This window comes from Colletes gigas, unplaced genomic scaffold (assembly GCF_013123115.1).
Source record: "Colletes gigas isolate AHSC1104 unplaced genomic scaffold, ASM1312311v1 Colletes_gigas_Sc00010, whole genome shotgun sequence".
NCBI classification, from domain to species: domain Eukaryota; kingdom Metazoa; phylum Arthropoda; class Insecta; order Hymenoptera; family Colletidae; genus Colletes; species Colletes gigas.
The window spans coordinates 6,339,145-6,360,397 of NW_025106639.1; the positions used below are offsets into that span (position 1 = coordinate 6,339,145).

Sequence of the window (21,253 nt, forward strand, 5' to 3'; positions counted from 1 at the left end):
TATACGGGATGTTTCGCGCGACCGGACGTACCTATTTTTGAAACAATATCCCGGTGGAACTCCATTTGTCCGAACCCGTCCGGGAGAGTCCGCGAATTCGCTCCATCCATCGATCTCTCCGTTCCTCGTGCTCAGAGTTCACCGTTCAAGCGGGCGTTGTTGCAATTGCGAAACAGAACCGCGCAATTATTCCCGCATAAATCGATTCCCATCGGAAGTTCCGCGTATTAGGGTTGGCTAATCGAGAAAGAAGTAGTTCACGAGGCACTTTGACTTTCTCGTTAAAACGTACAGAAGAACTCCATTTATCCGAACCGATGTCGTCACGGTGGCTGGTTCGCCGAACACGTTCAAACTTTTATTACGCGCGGCAATAAATAAACAGTAGTAAAAAGGTATAATCCGTAAACTCTTATTATCCGAACCATCCCAGTTATCCGAACCATCTTGTTCCCGGACCGGTTCGGATGAATGGAGTTCTGCCCGCACCTTTAATCACTCTTGTACCCGCTCTGTTCACGCTTCGTAACGGCCGTACGATGTTTTAAAAAAAAAAAGTAATTTCACCATTCGATTATCTAACCCTAACACTTTTATGCGCGGGAATAGTCCGAGAAATCGATTCGTACGAAGGAAAATTATATAGCTTCGTTCGTTCAAAAAGTGCAATTGCGCCTTAATCGATTTCTTTTCTATTTTTTTACGTTTGCCAAACAATTAGCGACACCGGGCGCGCCGTGCGTGGCGTAAATATATAAAATAAATTTTACGCTCTACGAATATTGAGTAAAATTAAATACATTCCGCTTCGATTCGAACTGTACGAATCTGCATCGGTGGAACAATAACGATTACTGTTCTTTCGAGATGGATTTTGTTTTTGTTGCCCGGTTGTAACGACGCGATAGAGAGTTAAGAAACGACGGAGGACAAGAAAGATACCGGATATAATCAGAAAGGCAATGGGCAACGCGCAGGCAAGAATGATATAAGATGGCTACAGAAGTAAACGAGCCAATAAAAGAGGAAGCGGATATTTTAGCGATCGGGGGTGACCTGAACGCAATAACGGGGAATCGAGAGAAAATCAATGGATAAAGGGAAAAACAACGACGAGGAACGGCACCTAGCGAATGGAAATCTTCCTGCAGACGGAAGAGGAGAGTGCACGTATATGGGAAATAGGGGAGCAACGGCGATTAACTATGTTTTAACCCGGCAATGCACGCGCGAAAGCTTTTCATGCTTAAGTACTCGCGCGGGGTGGTCGTGGCCATTTATCGCGACGCACGAAAATATGCGTGCTTTACGACTCTTGTATCCAAACTGAAACAATATTATAATCCTTCTGAAAATTCCATCTCTGCATCCCATTCGTGATGAAAAGCTTTCGCGCGGTTATTATTTCGATTTTTAGGACGACACTCGTTTTCAAGCTAATGCGGTTCGTAATTATAATAAACATATCAGAACCAGCGAGGAGCTCGAGAAACATTCGAGGGGTTGCGGCTTCCTGCTGGGAGCTTTAATCCCTGGAAAAATGGGGAACAGAAAACGAGCGAAAAAACGCAGATATGGAAATGCATCGGCGAGAAGAGGCGAAGGGAGTGTTAACGTAGGATCATTGAAACGAGTACTTCGGTAAACTACTACGAGGCGGGACTGACAAAGACCAGATGGAGAAACGAGGGTCCTGGAAGAGGAAGACGAACGCAACTAGGTCGGTCGAGAAAAAGTAAGCTGAAGAGGACGGTGTACCGAGACGCGCACTATTGTCGAGGCGAGACAAGAGAAAAATTAAGGAATATTCTGAAAGGGCCACGAAGAGACGATTTTCAAAAGACTACGAGACGGGCATCACGGTTTCAATTGTCAGTATTCGTTTATCGGAGTACACTGTTCCCGCGGTCGGAATAAAATCTAAATAATCCAAGTTAGCGCACGATAGGTACCTGTTCTCTTTCAAAAGCGTCACTGAATGTATCTGTTTTTTATTTCGCAAAGTTAAAAATCCTTCGAATCTCGACGCATCCAATTTTTATCGATGCGTCATCGAACGCAGGAAGCCGGCCAATAACGGAACAAATTTTCGGCCACGATTTATCGCTCGTCGAACGTCCTACTCGCCCCACCCGTGCTTTTAAATCACGCGTACGCGTAGTACGCACTCCAGATTCACGATTAACAGCGTCATTCATTGGCGGACAGCCGGTCGGCCGAGCCCCGGCCTTCTTCGTTCATTCATTCTCGGCTGATGACGTAACAAATATTGCAGGCCGTTTCGTTCCAGATGAAAAGCGAACGGACGCGAGGGGAACGCGTCGCCTTGGAATCCCGATGAAATATTCATCGGTCGGGTGGACAGTCAGATTCCGTGGAGAACGAGGGATTACCGGCTGGAATCGGCCCGAGTGATTAATTGCCACTGGGATCGAGCCAGATTACCATTTAAAGGGCCCGACGACCGTTTCTGGGTCAACGGAATCAACCCTTACGGGGCCCGTTAGGAGACCTTCATTAACAGGTCTCCGATCGAATTAATCTTTGGTATTATGAGGGGGTTGTTAAGCTGTACCGATAACAAATTGTGTGATTCAATAAAGAACCAAAGTTTCAAAACTGTTATCTGTGTTGCGAGACTCTTTTGACCCTTCTTAAATTTTTGGAAATATTTCCACCCTGACAAAGCCACCTTCCGATCGTTTGCTGATCACGGACGATCAAGGGCAGAAATTGAAACGTTTCGGGGTCCGTTTCGAATTGGAGTCTCGGCGAGATAGTGTCGCGGGCTGCGTGGGTGTATCGCGACGCGCTTTCTCGATACGCGGGCTACCACGACGAGGCTAGAAAGAAGCAAAACGAGGGAACACAGGCAACGCTCGCGAACAATGCTCGATTTACTCGTCGGGGATCGGACCGAGGCAGAGCCGCTTTCTAGTCGCATGCTTTCGAGCGGCCATTAAATCCTTCTCGCCACTTCGGCGCAAACATCCAAAGCTCTCGGCCGCAACAGGGACGATAACCCACAAAGATAGGTTATAAGTTTTTATCGGTGGGGTTCGTCAGCGAGCGCGGAAGCGACGAATCAGGGCCGATAAACTCACCGATTCGCCGGTCGCTCGATTAACCCTACGAGCGCCCGTGCGAATTTTATCCGTCTATCGTCCACCCCCCGCGCGATATTTTAATATTTCTCTCAACACAATGAGGCTGTCCAACTAAATCGAATTGATATAAATTGTTATTTAATTGACGAATGCCCTTTTTTATTTTGTCACCCGTGGATATATTTGTCAATAAAAATCAGTGGCACGCTATATGTGATAGATTCTAACTTGTTGGAAATTAAATTTAGAAACTTTCTTCGATACACAAAGTGTTAATAGGTTCGATTTAATTTGCGAACGAAAGAATTTCCGCTCATTTTGGTCCCTACGCGCGATCTCTCGATTCTCTCGATCTCCGAGCATGCGCGTTCGTACGCATCCACCCACCGGCACGACGACGTTCGTTTACAAACAAGCGAACGACCGAGGAGAACCGAAGAGCCAGATAAGTACAAGGAATGCAAGGCCGTATCTTCTCCTCTTTACGATTTCGCGGAGATTTTCCTTTCGCGAAAACGATCGCGTATCGAGCCGTCGATCGACCGACCGGTTGCTTCGTCCCTGCTAAGCCAGCCTTAAATAATAATCACGGTAACGACGGTCGCGACGAATTATAAAAACTACAATCATTTTTACAGAGAACGTGCGTTTATTCAACGGTTTCAATATTTCCTTCGATCGAAGAGTAGGACATTTTTAGGTTTGCAAAATCGTCAACCATCTTCCCGGGATTAATTCCGAGGCTCGTTTCGTTTATAACAAATAAAGGTAATACGAGAAAAGCCGTGTTCCGGAGGACCGTAAAAACAAGCGTTCTCCAGGAGGAACAAAGTTGCAACTTTCGTCGAGAGGACGAGATCGTTCCAGCCGCTTTACGAGCCGAGGACCGTGTCGTCGCTGCTCCTCCAACGATTCCGTCGATCCTACGACTGCGAGCAATTTCTTCCAGCGTATCGAAATCCAGAGAAATCCTCTCCTTCGTCTTCTGAACCTCCGTCGTTCGATTCAGCTTGACGGATCGCTCGCGTCAGCGAGTCACTTTGACTCCAGTGGTTCCCAAACTCTCAACTTGGTTCTTTTTAAAATTATTTTAGGGTCCCCACAAAGGTTAGCACTTGATCAACATTTTTACCAGATAGGAATACCTAATTTCAATTTCTGAATGTAACGATTTTATTTGGATAAATAAATTCCCCACCGTGGCATAAATATTAAGTTTGGGAACCTCTGATGGGGAGACCACCGCCGGGTAGACGGGGCGAGCACGGTTATTATTCACGGTGAATCTATTAATATCGCGAGTAACTCGAATTCGACGTTGCTATTAATATCTCGGATGGAGAAAAACGAAAAAAAATCGACACCGACGCGAAGTTGTCGGCCGCGAAAATTGACTGGCACCGCGTTAATCCTGTCCGTATCCGACGTATGCGCCTTACCGATCGTCGAATCTATCGCGGGGATCGACAGGGGCAGCGAGAACGGCCCGAGCACGAGAAATTACCGCTCGTAAATCACCGAGTCACCCCGTACCGTGCGTGCGTGCGTTCCGCGCGCAAACATTCGCGCGGTTTCTTCTCCCCCGACTCGCGCGCACACGCGTGCAGGCCGCGGAAAAAAGCGAGGGTACAGTGGCGTACCACCACCGAAACCTACGTCCTATTCGCCCTTCTTTACAACCTTTCGATTCCACGTTTCAGAAAAAGCGACATCGTCGACAATAAAAATACATTTACCTGTACGTTACGACTGGGAATCCGAGCCATTTAATGTTTTACATATTGTATCGTACTTGCGTCACACCGACGTTCTAATTTACTTTTACAATACACTTATATTTAAACAAACAGGGGCTGAAATACGCTATGTATACAATTTTGTTCGTCGTAACCCGTTTCGAAGGGGTTCTTGCGACGCGCGTGGGTTTCTACCCTATCGTGACTCGACTTCCCGGTCTTACGAAGTCGAGGGAGGGAACTGTCGTCATAGTTCCTCGAAATAATCGGCACCCAGTTTCGACCAAACACGAGGAACACGCCAAGGGCTTCCACGAGCTCGATGGTACACGCAAAATCGATCCCTATCGGTTGATACGCGTCACGAGTATCGACGACGAGCGGAGAATTCCCGCAAATGTCGGCGCCTATGCGCGTGGACGTGAGCAAGAGGGCAAAGAGGGAGAAAAGGGTAGTCGTCCGGGCAGCAGCGGCCGGCAGTTATCCTGTAGGAAACGAATAAATTAGAGACGGCTTATCAACGAATCCGTGATAGGCGTGCGCGGGCGCTAGGTCGACCTGGTCGAAGGGATGGACGTGTTCGGTGCGAGAAAAGGGGACAACGTCGGAACGTGTTAATCGAATGGCCGTGGATTTATGGGCATCGGGAGCCCACGGGATAGCTGGAAAGGAAGGACTACCCACGCTGTCTTTACGCTACGTACACGCGATCCACGGCCAGCGTACGCGGCGATCGCCGCGAGGGATGCTACGTACAATGCTTTTAAAACCTGCTGCAATATTCAACAACAAGGGACGAGTGTCGGACCTCCGAACTCTATGTGTTTTTAATGGATTTGAAACGAGAGCGAAAAACTGTCCCGATACTGACATTTTTCAAATTTACCATCGCGTGTATTTGTTTTATTCGTCTATATTTTGACTGGAATTCTATCTATGCTGTTACACGATCCATGGGTTATTTATATTTTTAGATTGAAAAATTTTGTCTCTAAGACGAAACATATCAAATATTGAGTTGTCTGCCAGAAGATCGTAAAATTATTCAGAGGTACAGCATTCTCCCCTGTACGTTGAAATTATTTCGCGTACCTGCGCGATTACAATATTTTTACATTCGAAGATGAATTTCACGAGACCTTCGAAACGTTTAAAGTATGCGCGATATATTCGAAAATTTTCATATATTCCCGGGGTACGAACGACGCGTGAAAGCGTCTCGACGGTCTCGCTACCACGGGGGGCATCGTAAGGGGACGATTTCCGTTTTCCACGTCGAAATAGACTGTTTATATGGAAAGGACGTATCTGGGTTGGAGCTACTTGACCCCTTCTGGCGCGACGCGTAGTCAGCGACAGCCTAGAATAAACGATGGGGTGAAAATAGAAAGCGTACCGAGCCAGTGAAAAAAGCCATTCCTTATTTCCTTTTAGCGAACCGATTCACGCCGATGGAGGCGATCGATTTAGAAACGCATTCTCGAGCTCGATGTACGTTTTCTGCATTTGTCCTAATTAACCCTCTGCGATCCAAGGCGCGTTAACGCGCTCAAACGAGCGTAATAATTTAAAGTGTTCCGCGAAATAATTTTCGTGGCCGTTTAATCCGTCCAAGATTACGCGGGTCCCCAAACGGGACAAGTCGAGCGCGGAGGGTTTAATTTCCACTGGTCCAGGGACCACGTCCCGGACAATGGCGCGCAGTTACAAATTAAACGACTAAAACGCATAATCGCGAGGGCTCGGTCGAGCTATCCGAAACCGCGATCGATACAGCGAACAATGTACCGGTCCCTGTCCACTCGCCTCGATTACTCCGTAATGAAATTTCGCGGACGAGCGAACGTTTTCCGCGAAAATGATCTACACGCGTGAAAGTACATAGTTACACGCGCGTCCGCCGAGGAACACGGGGAAACCGATCGTTAAACGCAACACAGAAACTCCGACGCGCCGAGTCGATCGACCCTGACCGAATATCGACGTTCTTCTTCCCCCCCTGCGACGAGTTTCAGCGACTCCAGGTGCTTCGTTAACCCCTTTGTGGTCTAACACCTACAATTTCTTCAACGATCGTCTACACTAACTGTCGATTTCTAAAAATAAAAATTCTTAATTTATTTTATCTTGGAGGATAACACACCTCCTCGTAAAATGTTTAAATAATCTAATACATTGAAATCCATGTGTTTTCACGTTCACGAGTTGTAAATTTATTTTCTTCCATGGGCGTTGCGCGCACGAAATTAAGTAGATTTAAAGTATGCCGTGTTTGTACTCGTTTTAATCCGCCCTGGCGCTGTCTTCGTAAAGACGAAGCGAAAATTACAGAAAGCAACATTTTCTTAATTGCACGAGCACTTTTTCCAACCGGCGGCGTCCCTTTGAAGCATCGAGTCTCTGGCCGACGCTGCTCGACGTCCTGTATCTATCTTACTTTTTGTCGTTTGTATCTATCCCCTCGCTTTGTCGAGCCAACCTCCGGAAGAAAACCGCCATCCTGCACGCGAGAATTTAACCGTTGGATCCGGGCTTGGTTAAATTAACGGGAGCGTCGCTCTGTAACTTGCGATTTTCTTCCAGGTGGGAATATAACGATAAGTAAATAAACTTCAACGTTTAATCCATCGGAGACTTCCACGATATTATTGCAACAACGTATTATTTATTAATTTAATTAACGTATTGCTAACTCCGATAGGAGCTGCGAACATTCCGGGTGAACATTAATATATAGAATCGCGCTATAATTGCTTGCATTAAAATAAATAGTAAGTCATGGTATGGTGGCCGTATCTAACAGTATGTATTTAATTAATACGTTTCCATTTCGCGTTTGGTTGAATCCGGCTTCGTCAATTTCATCGCTCGCCATAGAAGCCTTGCAATTGCCTTCGAGCTAGAGAGTTAAATTTCCTATCCATCAATGCTACCCACCAGAGTTTCAAAGGTTTGCATAATTAGCCCAACAAACGACGTAAATATTAACATTGTAGTTTATCGTATAGTTAGAGCTAGCGCGTTCTATCGTACAATATTACACGTTATAAATAAAGAGATCGTATGCTACGATTTTTATAAACACATCAACCGTTGCAAAATATTCTCCTGGAAACATAGCTCGGTTCTAACAGTAATTAGCCATGATTACGCCGACTAAGAATATCGTTACTCGAGAGTCTACAATTTCAAAAAAATGGCGAGACTAGAAGAGTCCCTTAACACGTTGACCATCGCGTGATCCACACGACAGGATTAAAAGCAACTGTTTAGAAACAAAATTTCACGAATATGACGGTCAACGTGTTAATACTCAACTTTAACTTCACGACATTTCTTATAGTATACGTACGATGAATTTCACAATATTCACTTCTATTCTTATTGTTTCTTTTCTAAGAAAAATATGTAGTCTGTCTTGCCTACCACGACCGGTCATTCAACCGATTGATTGATTCTTATTTTTTGGAAACAATTGGACAAAATTTGGTATCAAATTCTGGTTAGTTTCCAATATAAATAGGAAATATATGTGTAGGAAAGACGAAAGGAGAGGATCTGCAGTTAGTTTTCCACTGAGAACAATCAAATAACGCGTATCAAAAATAGTTAAACTTTAGACGCGTGCAGTTCCGAAACTAATAGTGTTTTATTAATTATTGAGGCACTGTTAGAGGCGGTAAGGCCTCCCCTTTAAAATGCTTTTTGGTTTTTGACGATCCGACTTTCCGTTTCGGAGATATCGTAATTTATGTAAAAGGTGATTTTTTCAATTCGACTCTCTCTGTCTTCGTCCAGCGGAGTCGGACCTCTTTGTCTCACGTGCGTGGTGCTGACCTACCCCGCGTACGTGACTGTCGTGACCCAGTTTCGGCGTAGTATTTCCAAGAATTTACTACGCACTGCCTACTATCTACGAGCGCGAGATCAATGAACTCGCGCGAGCGCAACAAAATGTAAACAAACCCTATCTCCGAAACTAGCCACCGCATCGGCTTGAAACTGAAATCGCTATATCTCCGGAACTAATAAAGCTATCGACTCGTACAAACGCTCATTTTAAAGGGCATTTCATCCCCTATCCGATGACCGTATAAACTATTATTATTTGCGTTATCTTCTATGTTTATTTTAACATTTACTTTGACTCTAAACACCCAAAGAAGTTTCAGAAATTCCTACCGATCGTACGACTAGTGTATTTAATAGAAAATGAATTTAAATTTGTATACACGGTGTTTGCATAATTAATATACCGTGTACGATAAAACTGGACTAAAATTAATTTAAATACAAGATGTTTAACTAGGTCATCGACTCGGAACAAAATTCGTTTTCAAGGACGTTTTAACATAAAAGAGAAGGATATCTTACGAATAAACATCAAGACACAACTTTCTATACATATAATGCAAAAATTAGACGAGAACGACAATTTTAGCGACCTGTTTTCCAGCGTTTTCTCGTTAATCGCAAGAGCGTTACTTTCCTCGCGGATACGAGCAGGGCGTGTCGTCGTTAGAAAGTCCTTTTTCTCATCGGCCAGCGCGAAGAAATAAAATTCCCGGCGAGCTCGATCCGTGAAAAATGGTAACGCAACGATGACCGGGCACACGTATTCACGGCGCTTTCTATCGCAAAACGACCGTGAACCGTGTTTCTCGTCTCGATCGGTTAATTTGGCGACCATCCACCGAGAGAAGGCACTCTTCCTAACTTGGACTGATGGGAGGACGACGCAGAAACCGTCTCTATGGCACATCACACCCCCGGTCAAAAGCCTCGTGGCGGCGTTCAACGAAGAATTCGCCGCGCGCGAGCTTTTGGCCTTGGAACGAAAATCGGGTGAATGATGCGACGTAGAGGCCTTTCCTGCGACGAAAGATTCGAAACTGATCTTCCGGTGAAGAGAGGAAATCGAGGATATACCTTGGGCTTCGATGATCTCTGAAAGCATCTAGGATTTCATCAGAATAAAAGACAGGGTACGACAAAGTGGCGAAAAGACGATCGAAGCGAAACGCAACAAAATAGCGAGGGTGGAGGAAAAGCCCCTGGGGAAAAAAGGCAGCGTTCGGGAAAGTAACAGAGCGTAGCGAGATGAAAGCCAGAAAAAGGACGGATAAGAATAATCGCGATGCCACGTTTTCGCGAGTGAAAGAGCCGTCTCAAAGGATTTCGCGTCGCGCGGGAACACACGGTTTGACGAAACTCGCGCGAGCGGAGCAAAGCGAGGCAGAAATCGCGACGGAGGTTTTAATCGCGCGACCGTCGAGACGGGGGAGGGGGGGAGAAAATATCCAAAATCGTGTCGCTTGATAATGGTAAAAACTGACCAATTTCTGTCGATTCTCATTGACGTTCGTGGACTGCTCGAGCGAAAGGAAACGAAGAAAAAGCGGGCGAGGATGCAAAGCAGATTGGTTCGTGGAAGAGTTATTTTTTTGTCGGAGGGGATCGATAAAAATCAGGGGAACGGGTACGCGAGCGGGTCGTCGATGGTCTTATTGTCAACCGCGTATGAAATTGGCAAAATACCGGTAAAAGAACAACTCGCCTCGTCACGCTATCGAATTATACGCGGCGGCGGCAATCAATGTACATTCACGGCTCATTGATTACACGGCGCGGCCGTACGAATGAATAGACCGCAAGAAAGCAGCCGCGTGTCTTTAAGCCCGAACAAACCAGAGCAACCCGAACACGGCCACCGGAAACCCAGTTGCCATAACGATCAGTCCTGTACCGGAATCGAGCGCGTATTTTCAACGGAATATTCCGTCAGAAATTCCTTCGAACTTGGAAAGCATGGAATAAAAGATGAACCATCCCTTCGTTCGTCTCTCGCGAAATAAAGATTAATATTCGTGCGTGTAGAAGTAAATATTTCACAGTAACGTGGAAAAGTTTCTAATCGTTGGAATGGTAATTACCCTGTGTAAGACTCGAAACGATCGCTGCACGAAGAAAGTTATGACGAGCGGGGTAAGAAACGCCGCGAAAGGGATAAATATTGCGGGCAGAGAAGTGTGACCTATCTCGATGCACGACGGTATAGTAGTGCGTGCATTCTGAGCGGGGATACCGATGCCAACGCTACCGCGAACGAATAAATATGCCCGACACGGTTTTTCGAGCATCGAGAACGCCGATTCGCATAAATAATCTCACCAACGAGGCTACTGCCATTTGCTCGTCACGCGCGATTCTCCCGACGCGCATTCGTGCCGGCGTAATTTCCACGAGATCGACGTTGGTCACGGAAAACGCATCGGTAACTCGTATACGTAACCAGCCCCCGAACCCTATTACTGGCACATTGGATCGAACCTCGACCACACACAAGCCTCATATTCATACTAAAATCTATAGCTAAGAAACTGTTATGCCCCCGTAATCTATACATGCGTCTACTCCAGCTGTGATTAAGTGGAACAATCACCTGGAAAGAGGGTGGGGCTTTTTGAAGACACCTTCAAACTCTATTAAATTTCCCAATCTACTCCCAAATATGGTACCTAAATCGATAGCTAACTCTGAGACCCCAACGGGTCGAAAAAAATATCACACAGGATTAAAAAAACAAATTTTTCTGACGCACCAGAGGACGTGGGAGTCTCTAAAAGGTAACTGACCCAGGACTCTCCGGATCACCGAGAGACTCTGCCTGTGGCTTCGATCGAAACTTTGTAAAAGGGAAACTCGTTTGGCGAGTGCTTTGCAGATCGCGACCAGCAATTCGCTCCTGTCGAGTTTTTCATCGAATCTCGATCGGCAAAAGTGGTCGAATCCGGTTGGCGAGCAGGGAAACTCGACCGCGTGTTCGCAGCTTTCGTCGCCGAGAAACAAAAGACCAGCAGAGATGGAAAAAAAGAATCCCGCGATCCGCGAGACGCGGAGGAAAGGGCTGGGGGTCGGGTCCGCGGGAAAACCGAGGGAATTCGAAAGTTCTTTCTAATTAGATTTGCGGCCGCATCGAACGATACACGCGCGCGCGCGGCCATATAAGATGTAACCGAATGGTAACGTACAATCTCCGGTAATAAGTGCAACTGGCGCGCTTGGCCTGGTATGCGAGTACGGTACACGTGAACGCCCACGGAGTACGCTCGACGCCGCTGTCGGGATCCTCGTTAATCCGCAAACGAGTCTCGAACGGTCCGGAGATGAGCGAAATTTTCATCCGAATACCAATCTCGGCCCGCGAGTAGAAAATTAAATACCACCATGGCTAAGGAGCATCTCGAAACTTTCCTTATTTCTCCATCCCTTGGAAGCAATCTGCTAATTACGTTAACCGTGGAAGTTTTGGAAGCAACGATCTTGGCGTAGCCATCGAGTAAACTGTCGAAGACCGATTCCGTTTCGGACCGAAGAAAACGGCTCTCGAACGTGGAATGGACCGGGTAAGAGTGTCTTTTTCGTCGGGAGAAAGGATGTAAAACTTTCTTCCCCGAAGGGGGATCGTCCGCGGGAACCTTTTCGCGCAATTACGCGGCTCTCGCAACAGTTTCGCGCACGAAACGGCAAGCGAACGCGCGTTAACCCGATTTCTTGGAGCGCCCGACAAAATCGCCGTTGAATCGTGAACCGTAAATCGTAACTCGCGCTCAACTATGCAAGAAAAGTTTCTACTCGGGAGCACTCGCAACGCGTATCGTAATTTCGATGAATACGCGTCGCACTTTAACGGAATCCACTAGTGCTCCGCGAATGAAAGAGAACTTTGCCTTGGTTTCCCTCGCGGAAAATACAATAATCTCCCTTCGATGCGGGTCCCCCACGTGGCCCGTCACCGGAAATCTGTTGCTCGTATTGATCTCGTTCGAAAACTCGGGTAATTTCCGTTCTGTCGCTTGTAACGCGTTCACGGGTAAGTTCGTCCGTTATCGGTTTGCCCCGGTTCGTCGTATCGCAGCGTTATACCGGCGAGCGTACGCTCGGAAAATAAACGAATCCTCGGTTCGTTGTGAGAATCGACGAAAGAAACAGCGATACCTCATGGCGGAAACAAAGTGTTATTCTTTCGGCGGGCAAGAAATTGATTCGATGCGCGTTTCTTGCGGGACGATCGATCCGATCGAGTTTGTTTCCTGGGAGTCTACCGGGACAAGAAACACGACGAAATACCACAAGACACGGATCGTTTTAAATGCAAAAACCGAGAGTACCGTTCGTCCGAATCGCGACGCCTTTCAACACGCCCGGACACGCACGCGTTTCTTTTTCCAGGATCGCGAGACGATTATGGAAAATCGCACCACGTTCCAATTCGGTTTACGGATCCGATACGATGGAAAAAAATTTCTATCACGGCGAAAGTCGTCGTCGTAACGATTCCGTTTTATTCGGAGGAAAGATCGATCGCTGTAACGTTACCCTATAAGCGGACCAATTCGTCGCCATGTATCGAGACACTACTGCACGCGCTTACGTAACCGGGAAACAACGCATCGCGAGACTGGAAAACGTAATCCTCGTAAGAGAAGAAAGTATCGGTCGGAATGGTGGAATTCCATAGGATGGGAGAAGCTCGAGATGATCGCGCGCCCGCGGTCCGATCCACGGCTGATTCAGCGGTATCGCCCGCAGGAAATAAGATCGCTAGGATGGTCGATCGATCGTTAGCGGAGCCGTTATCGCCATTAAATATGGCGCGTGTATCGCGCTGGTTTAAACGTTCATCGCGACTCGCCCCGATGATGCAAACAGCGACCGATTCGTTCCTCGCGCAGCCTCTCTATCTTCGTCTCGTTATCTGCATCGTAACGCGGTATCGCGTTGCGCACCGACGCTGCCCGACGCCGATAAGCGTCCATGCCGGGAAAACGGCCACGATTACGCGGACCGTCGATGGGTTCGCGATTAATCGGAAGGTACCTCGAGTTCCGGGAATCTTTCATGGTCGCCTGGACGCACGAAGATAGACACTGTCCGCGGAAAACGTTTCTAGAATCCTCAAAACAGCATTCCGTCATTTCGGAATCGACCGAAACTCGTCGGGACTGAATCATCGTCCGCTGTGTACCGAGTTTCGAGATAAAATTTAAAACCGTACGGTTCCGTACATCGTTTCAAGTCCTCTGACAGACGAATGACGTTTCGTCTAAAAATAATCGTCATTAGTTGCAGGTGCGCGCGCCTTTTGTGAAGGAGAACGAACAAGGCTTCCAGGAACAACGAGCGATTACGCCGTATTGTGTTTATGGCAGTTTTCGATGCTCGCGATACACGCGATTCGACGTACCGCGATATCAAGACGTTTCGGGATACACGACGCGATTAGCTCGGGTCACGAACAATTAATTACGTGCACCTTTCGCGTACGAATGATCTAACGTTACATCGGAAAGAGTAGGATTCCTATTGGAATATCAAATAATCGATTATTTCACGAGTAACGGAAATTCCTCGAAATTTATTGTGTAAAGAAGAGAAAGAGTTCCAATCGTGTTCGATGTTTCGTTTCAGCGCAAGAATTTGAGAGTTTGAACGCACAATAAAAATGGTTAAAAGCGACCGTGGTTAGAAAGGACGTGGTCTTGGAAGGTGGCGGACGCTCGAGTGGACATTTTCTGGGTGGTCACCCGAGCTAACCACCGTGCTACGACAAGTTTAACAGACACTAAACGCTTAGGTTCGAGCGTAACTTGGCGTTTATCGGGGGGGGGGGGAAAAAAGCACGAAGGGAACGCAGCAACGCAGAGAGTCGTAATTGGATCGAAAAAAAGTGTTAACCTGGCCGGGGAAAAGAGAGTTTGTTGCCAACTATGCAGAGCGTAACAAAACCGCGCGTCCCGAGGCTCGAAAGTGGCGGATCTGGGCCGCTGTCGCGAGACAAAAACTTACAACTTGCCATGAATCGAGACGCGTTTTCTAAACGCTCTGTACGTCGATGCAACGGCAGGAAAGTAGGCGAAGCAAGAGTGGAAACGTTGAAGAAAAAAAACTAGGAACAAAAGTCAACTGTTAATTATTGTGTTGCAAGGCTGAGCCTCGATACCTATTAATATATCCGTGATCCTTGAAACAACTCGTCTGTCTATCAGCGTTGGATCGATTCCTTAATACGTCATCCTTGGGCCCAAGTATAATTTGGCGATTTCCGGACCCTTTCGTCCTCGAGAAAGTCGAATTTCGTCCTAAAATATTTCTCTGAAACGAGAAATGCTCGTCGTTAACTGACACTTTCCTGGACATTGTAAAACAGGACTGGGGGAGTCCTTGGAGAAATTTCTGAGCAAACCAGAGGATATCGACGACGAATTTCCTCGGACACTGGAGGCTCCTGCGGAGATCCTGGAGGATCGGTAGCACCGTGACGAAAACGAACGGGTAACTATCGACGGGAGCACGTATCGCGACGCCGAACCGCTCAACTCGAAGCAGAGAGAAGAACTGAGCGACTCCGATAGGCGTACACACGCGGTGCGAGCAACATTTCGCTACATTGTGGACCGCTTCCCGGTATATCGTCTTCGGTTTCGAATTGCAGAGACGTCGACGGATACGAGTCGGTGGACCGAGTTCTCAGGCATCGTCAGCGTCGTTGGCGTCGCGATAACGCCGAGCTCGACTTATCCGAATCGCTCGAACGCGAAACGAAACCTACGGGAATGGCAAAGCGAGCGACGGAGACGACGAACGCGTTCAAAGTGCCCGAGAGCAGTTCCAGTAACGCGATATTTACGCATTCCTCGCGCTATCGCTACGCTGGGTGTTTATTCGTGCTACTCGTTGAAAAAGCAAACACGCGCACGGGGTCGCGGGGAACGAAAATATAATGTCAGCAGTCGACTACCGAGAAACGAGGTTTAGAATTTTGGGAGAAATTAACTACGAAAAAGAATTCGTATGATCATCGATCCTGGATTAAGGAAAAAGAGACTCCGCGATGAGGAGAATGTGGACAGGCTGACTAAAATGTCTGACCAAACACTGGTCACCGTTCCTTCCAGGGCTGATCTTTCTCTTTGGTCTACACTTGCAATTCCTTTTCTGAAATGTTCTGCTCCCTACGTCGATGGTTCTAAAAGAATAATTTATTGTAAACATGGATGGTAACTGTGAACAATGGCGTATCTATGAGATCGCGTAGCTCGAGGACTCACTGTAACGACAATGCGCCAAGGTTGCTCGATTCTGACTCGTACTCTATCTTTGTCGCTACACGATTCATGGTTTATTTATATTATCGGAGTTTTGATTAATCAAACCCTGAGAAAGTAGCTTCTCTTGGCGTGGATTACGAAAATTACGAAATATGCTGCGATGCAGTAATTTTCAGCCGGATCATTATGGATCGTAAAAAGCGTTTCCGGTGTTACGTGTGCACACGTAACGACGATAAACATAGCACGGAATATGACGAATGTTCGGAATACGCTTCGGTCAACCATAAATAACCGCGTACGTATACGAATACTTTTTACCAAGGGGATAATTCCGTAAAAAAGCTTACCCGATGGCTCTGAATTACGATCGTGAGAATTCGCGAGCGAGGAAACGCAACGTGGTCAATTAAATTCTCGCGTCGGACGAGTGTGTTCGTTCCGCCGCGATAGGACGAACGACAACAAGATGAAAGAGAGACGAGGGGGTGGCACGAGCATTACCATAGTCCTGTCGACGCGATCGAAACGAAACATCGAACCGAGCATGTACTTTACCTCTGTCAAAGAAAAAATTACCTGACGTGCACAGCGGCGATTAAACGGTTCGGACAATTCGAGGGGGAACGATCGGCTGCAAATATTTACCTGCAAATTTGCTCTTCCCCGATTAAATTCTCGCTAAACAAATTTACGCCGATGGAGGAGGGCGGTGTTTAGGTGTTGGATAAACTTGGCGACGACGCTTGATGGGATAAGGCGACCAGAGATCGAAGAAAACGGCTATTCCTAGTTCTGTTACTCGTATCTGATTCGGTAAATATAGCTTTGTAGCACTTTGTGTTAAATAATACTCTCTCTAACGAAAGGGATACTTTTATACAGGGTGTTCGGCCACCCCTGGGGAAAACATTTTAATGGGAGATTTTAGAGGTTAAAATAAGACGAAAATCAAGAATATCAATTTGTTGATTGAGGCTTTGTTAAAAAGTTATTAAAAAATTTCAAATCATTTTGAAAAAATTATTCCTAGTTAGGGGGGTCAATTGCAATAATTTTCGGTGAACAGACATACCCCCGAAATCCTAACCATTTTCGAGAAAAAAATTCCCCTAGGTGTGAAATTTTTCGACAAAATTAAAAAATTTCAAATCATTCTGAAAAAATTATTTTCGGTTGCGGGGGTCAATTGCAATGATTTTCGGTGAGTAGACACACCCTCGAAATCCTACGTACTTTCGAGAAAAAAAATTCTTTATCAAAAAATATATGTACTGTGCGACTGGAAATGTTTTTATAATTTTTTAACGCAGCCTCCCATTAAAATTTTCCCCATTGAATAGGGCTTGAAATAATAACTGTAGCTGGTTTCTTTCGCGAATCTTGTTTGTTCGGAGAAACGTTACGGTGACTCGTGGTGGAACGAATGATCGATTAGCGTTCGCGAAAAGGTAAGACATTGTTTCCTGTATCCGTTTTGCGATACGAAGCAGAAACGTTGCGTGTGTTTCCAAGAGGAGGAAGCACCGGAGGAGATGCGTGAGAACCAAGAGCACCGCGGGGCCGTTTAATTGCGTCGCGGCGCGTAAACGTATCCTCGTGAACGCGTACGCAAAAGCGGCCGTGGGTTCGCCGGTACGCACGCATATCGCGGAACGCTAATTACCAGCGCTGCCCGGGCCTCTGTTCGATCGCGGCCGTGTTAGAAACCTTTGCAGGTGTAAGTTACGCGATAACAGTGCGCCGGGTTACGAACCTCGCGCAAAAGGGCGCGGCGCGATCGCGAGCGCGTCGACGCGTATTGCGCTACGGGGATGCGCATTCCCGACCGTTTCGTGCCTCTATGCACGATTCCCCCCACCGTGACTCTTAATCCCCCCACTCATTACAGGCTCCTATGTTAGAATTAATCTCAGAATTTACAATCTATGTATGGAACAACGAGGGTGGAGCTGCACTCGAATTTGAACGATGAAACGACGGACTTGTTCCGCCCCAGAATTGATACGAGAAATACCTGAGACGAGAAGTTTACTGGAAGTCAGCCCGTAGATTCGTCAAAGTTAGGTTACGACTTACCTGAAACAGAAAAGAAAAGAAACAGAGTCAGCGACAAAGAATAATTTAGGAGAGCTTGATAGTAACCAGCGAATAACCGTATTCGCGGATAGATTAGTCTATTAGCTCAGCCGTTTCCAGCGGACGCGATTCCAATTTCAGTCGTCGGATAGCCGCACGGAGTCCAACGAATTGTGATCCTTCCGATACAGTAAATTTTCCACGCATGGTTGTGCTCGCGTCGAACGCAAACTACGTAGGAATTATTGCACGCCGGTGTACGTACGGTTCAGCGCTAATTACAAACGAGGTACACGCGCTCGGTACAACGTTTCTCCACGATCGTAGCCCTATTAAGAAGCTTTTACCAGTGGTAAGTTACCTCTCCGCCTTGGAATCGGGTTATGAACCTCGCGTAGCATAAGCGTGACTGCGCGCCGTTCAACGATACCCGTTCCTCGTCTTCCCTTTTTGCCGCACGATCCGACGAAAACGACTTCCCATTCAGGGACAACGATCTAAACATCGGTCCTCGAACCATCTTCAGGGACACGATTACGTAAACATATGGTTCCCAGGTAAAACACGTTCCAAGTTTCACGCGAGCCTTCAAGGTGTGGACACAACCGTTCTTGTTGACACAACTGTCGCGCTTTCTAACGCGATGGATGGCTGAAATTAACACTGTGTCTCCGCGGCGTCAACAAACGTTTCGCGAACTAGAGTTCTTACGATAACTTCGTGGAATTACGATCCGTTTTACGATCATATTTTTTTTAAAAACGATGTACGCGCAGATGGAGGTAATTTCGATACTCGTAGCTGGAAAAAGGTCCCGATTACCGGTCGTAGGTGGGGGAAACGGTACACGAGCGGGCGAGCCGTGCAAAAAGCAAATAGGAACGAGGGAAAGAAACGCGCTCCCGGAGAAAGGTTTTTCGATATCATTGAAAAGCTGGCACTGACGCGAGCGAGCGCTTTCACGCTGATTAAACGGTCGTCGGTGTGATAATTGCCGCGATACGCCAATTAATTCGACTCTCGTACGCGAGACAAGCCTGGCTTTTTCCCCCCTCGTAAGAGATGACACATCGTAGCTGACCTGCTTAACGCTCGTTAATTCGTGTTATCGATTTATCAGCGACAACGAGACCCGCCGGTTGCGGATCGTGGCTCGTGGATTTAGCAGATTTCAATAGGTTTCGATCGCCTCGGGGGCGAATTATTTCCGTGAATCGTGACCCGGATACGTTAGAGTATCGCTCGAGTAATTTACCCGAGTGCGTTATTTCAGGGTGTGAACGCCGTAACCGTGCACAGCACGTCCAGCGCCGAGCTATTATTATTACCAACGGTGCAACACCCATTAGTTTCTAATATTTACATTCCTAGATGCACTATTAGACGGCAATCACGTTGATTCATGAAATAGAGAAAAAGAAAGTACGCGGATAAATCGAAAGGCTACGTATGTGGGGCAAGGTTGTCTCGTTCGAACTGCATCGATGAACGTGTAGTTTTTGATGCGATACAGAGTTCAATTTATTCTTTAATAATGAATAATCGAGCGTAGAGGGTTGATCGTCGCGTTGGCCCAACGATGTGAGAAAAAGGGGGTAAAAATCGTTCGATTCTTTCGTTTCGCTATCACGCTTTGCAGGTTTGCGCGAACACTCGCGTTCAAAACGATTTTCCATGCTTTCTCGAGGGTTTCCCGCTCGGACGGGTCCATGTTGGTGGCGCTCGATGGAGAACGCTCGCGGTTGTTCGGTTTATTTATGTAAATGGATGGTAATCGGGATTAATGGACGCACGATGCCGCTGCGAATCGAGGGGCTTATTAACGGTTATTGGCGCTAAATCGGGAGAGGCTGCTTGCCGTCGAGGACAAGCCTCTCGAGGACTATGGTCGCCGAAATTACATCGCCGGTCCCATCGTCACGAACCACCCTCGATCGGGCGTCCATCGATCGGCGGCTACTTGGCTCCGTTTTAATCGAAGACAATTGGTAATCTTGCCCGACGATCGCTTTCTTTATTAGATCGACAATTCGTACTCGAACATTTTACTCGAACAGTAAACCGATCGATGAAACTGACGTACAACAATTTATTCACGACGTTTACTCGATCGAATAGTAAAATATTTAAAAGAACGAAACGTAAAACATTCATTATTACCATCGAGGTACAATGGCTGCCTTCGTTTACATCGGTCGTTTTTTAAATTAATCATTGGAGCAAAATTAAATTCTTTAATAAATCGAACGCTGGCCCGACGAATTTCAAAAACCGAATTGTCTCGATAACGGAGCGTTGTGCGACAAAATTTTATTGCAGATCTCCGTTCAATTAGGTTTCAATAATTCGTTAACCGTCCGGAAACGCCGCGGAGAATTGGTTTCGAAGTTACGCGGTCGTCGGGATTTGAAATTAGCTACGGAACCGTAGCGATTTTCGTCGTTTGCGTAAAGTTTTCTAATTTAACGCGAGATACACCGGCACTGAGAATATCTGCGTCGTGCGTTACGATCGATGAAAAATCCTAATCGCCCGTTGAAAGAACCGTCCGTTATAATGGCCGTCGTGGCCGATAAACATAATGTCGTTAATTAGCGAGGGAATGCACGGCCTAACGGTGGTAAATTCGAAAAAGAATCTTCCGCGGGAATAAGAATCAGGTGCACGGAATATTTAACGAAATTAATTAATAGGCTAAAGCGACAATTTTTACGAGGCAGAACCGGATTCGGGCGTTTTGACTACTTTTTAAAGGTTCGCGCGCTAGTCGTTAAATTTTAATAAATGCAAATCGTTCGTGAACTAACAACGGGGGTCGTGCTTTCGGCGTAAATTAAGAACAAAGGAATGGAAAACTGTGACCGAGGGTAGGCGCTATAGTTGCATTCACCGGGATGTACGTTACCGACTCTGAACACAGACTCGATGTACGCGGCTGGAGTGTTTCTTTCCCTTGCTTCTCGCACCCCTGACCCTCACACTTGGCCACTCGGTCATTGTGTGCCGAACAATGAACCGTCTCTCGATATACCCTGGCTCGTCGCTTAGGTGCGCTCACCTACACGCGTCGCAGCCACAGCGCTGCTTATGTGAATTATGCTCCGTACGTCGCTGGTTTAATTAGTAGCGAGGTAACAGGACTGTCGGGTGACTGTACAGAATCGTTCTTGGCCTCCGAAGCTCCCAACAATCGGCAAGAAACATCTTTTATCGATTATTC

General features: G+C 46.7%; 1 protein-coding gene across 6 annotated transcripts in view; it reads right to left on the minus strand.

The window, feature by feature from the left end:
- Positions 1 to 21,253, minus strand: part of LOC122397664 (SH3 and multiple ankyrin repeat domains protein 1) — a 167,668-nt gene that overhangs the window by 121,031 nt on the left and 25,384 nt on the right. The window contains exons 1-2 of one of the 6 annotated variants that reach the window (XM_043396962.1): positions 15,090 to 15,279; positions 14,847 to 14,998 (exon numbers count right to left, since the gene is read on the minus strand). The exons of the other annotated variants lie outside the window; for them this stretch is intronic. The gene's annotated coding sequence lies outside the window, so the exon portion shown is untranslated. Of the gene's footprint in view, positions 1 to 14,846; positions 14,999 to 15,089; positions 15,280 to 21,253 lie in introns of those variants that run through there. 6 annotated transcript variants of the gene reach the window in all.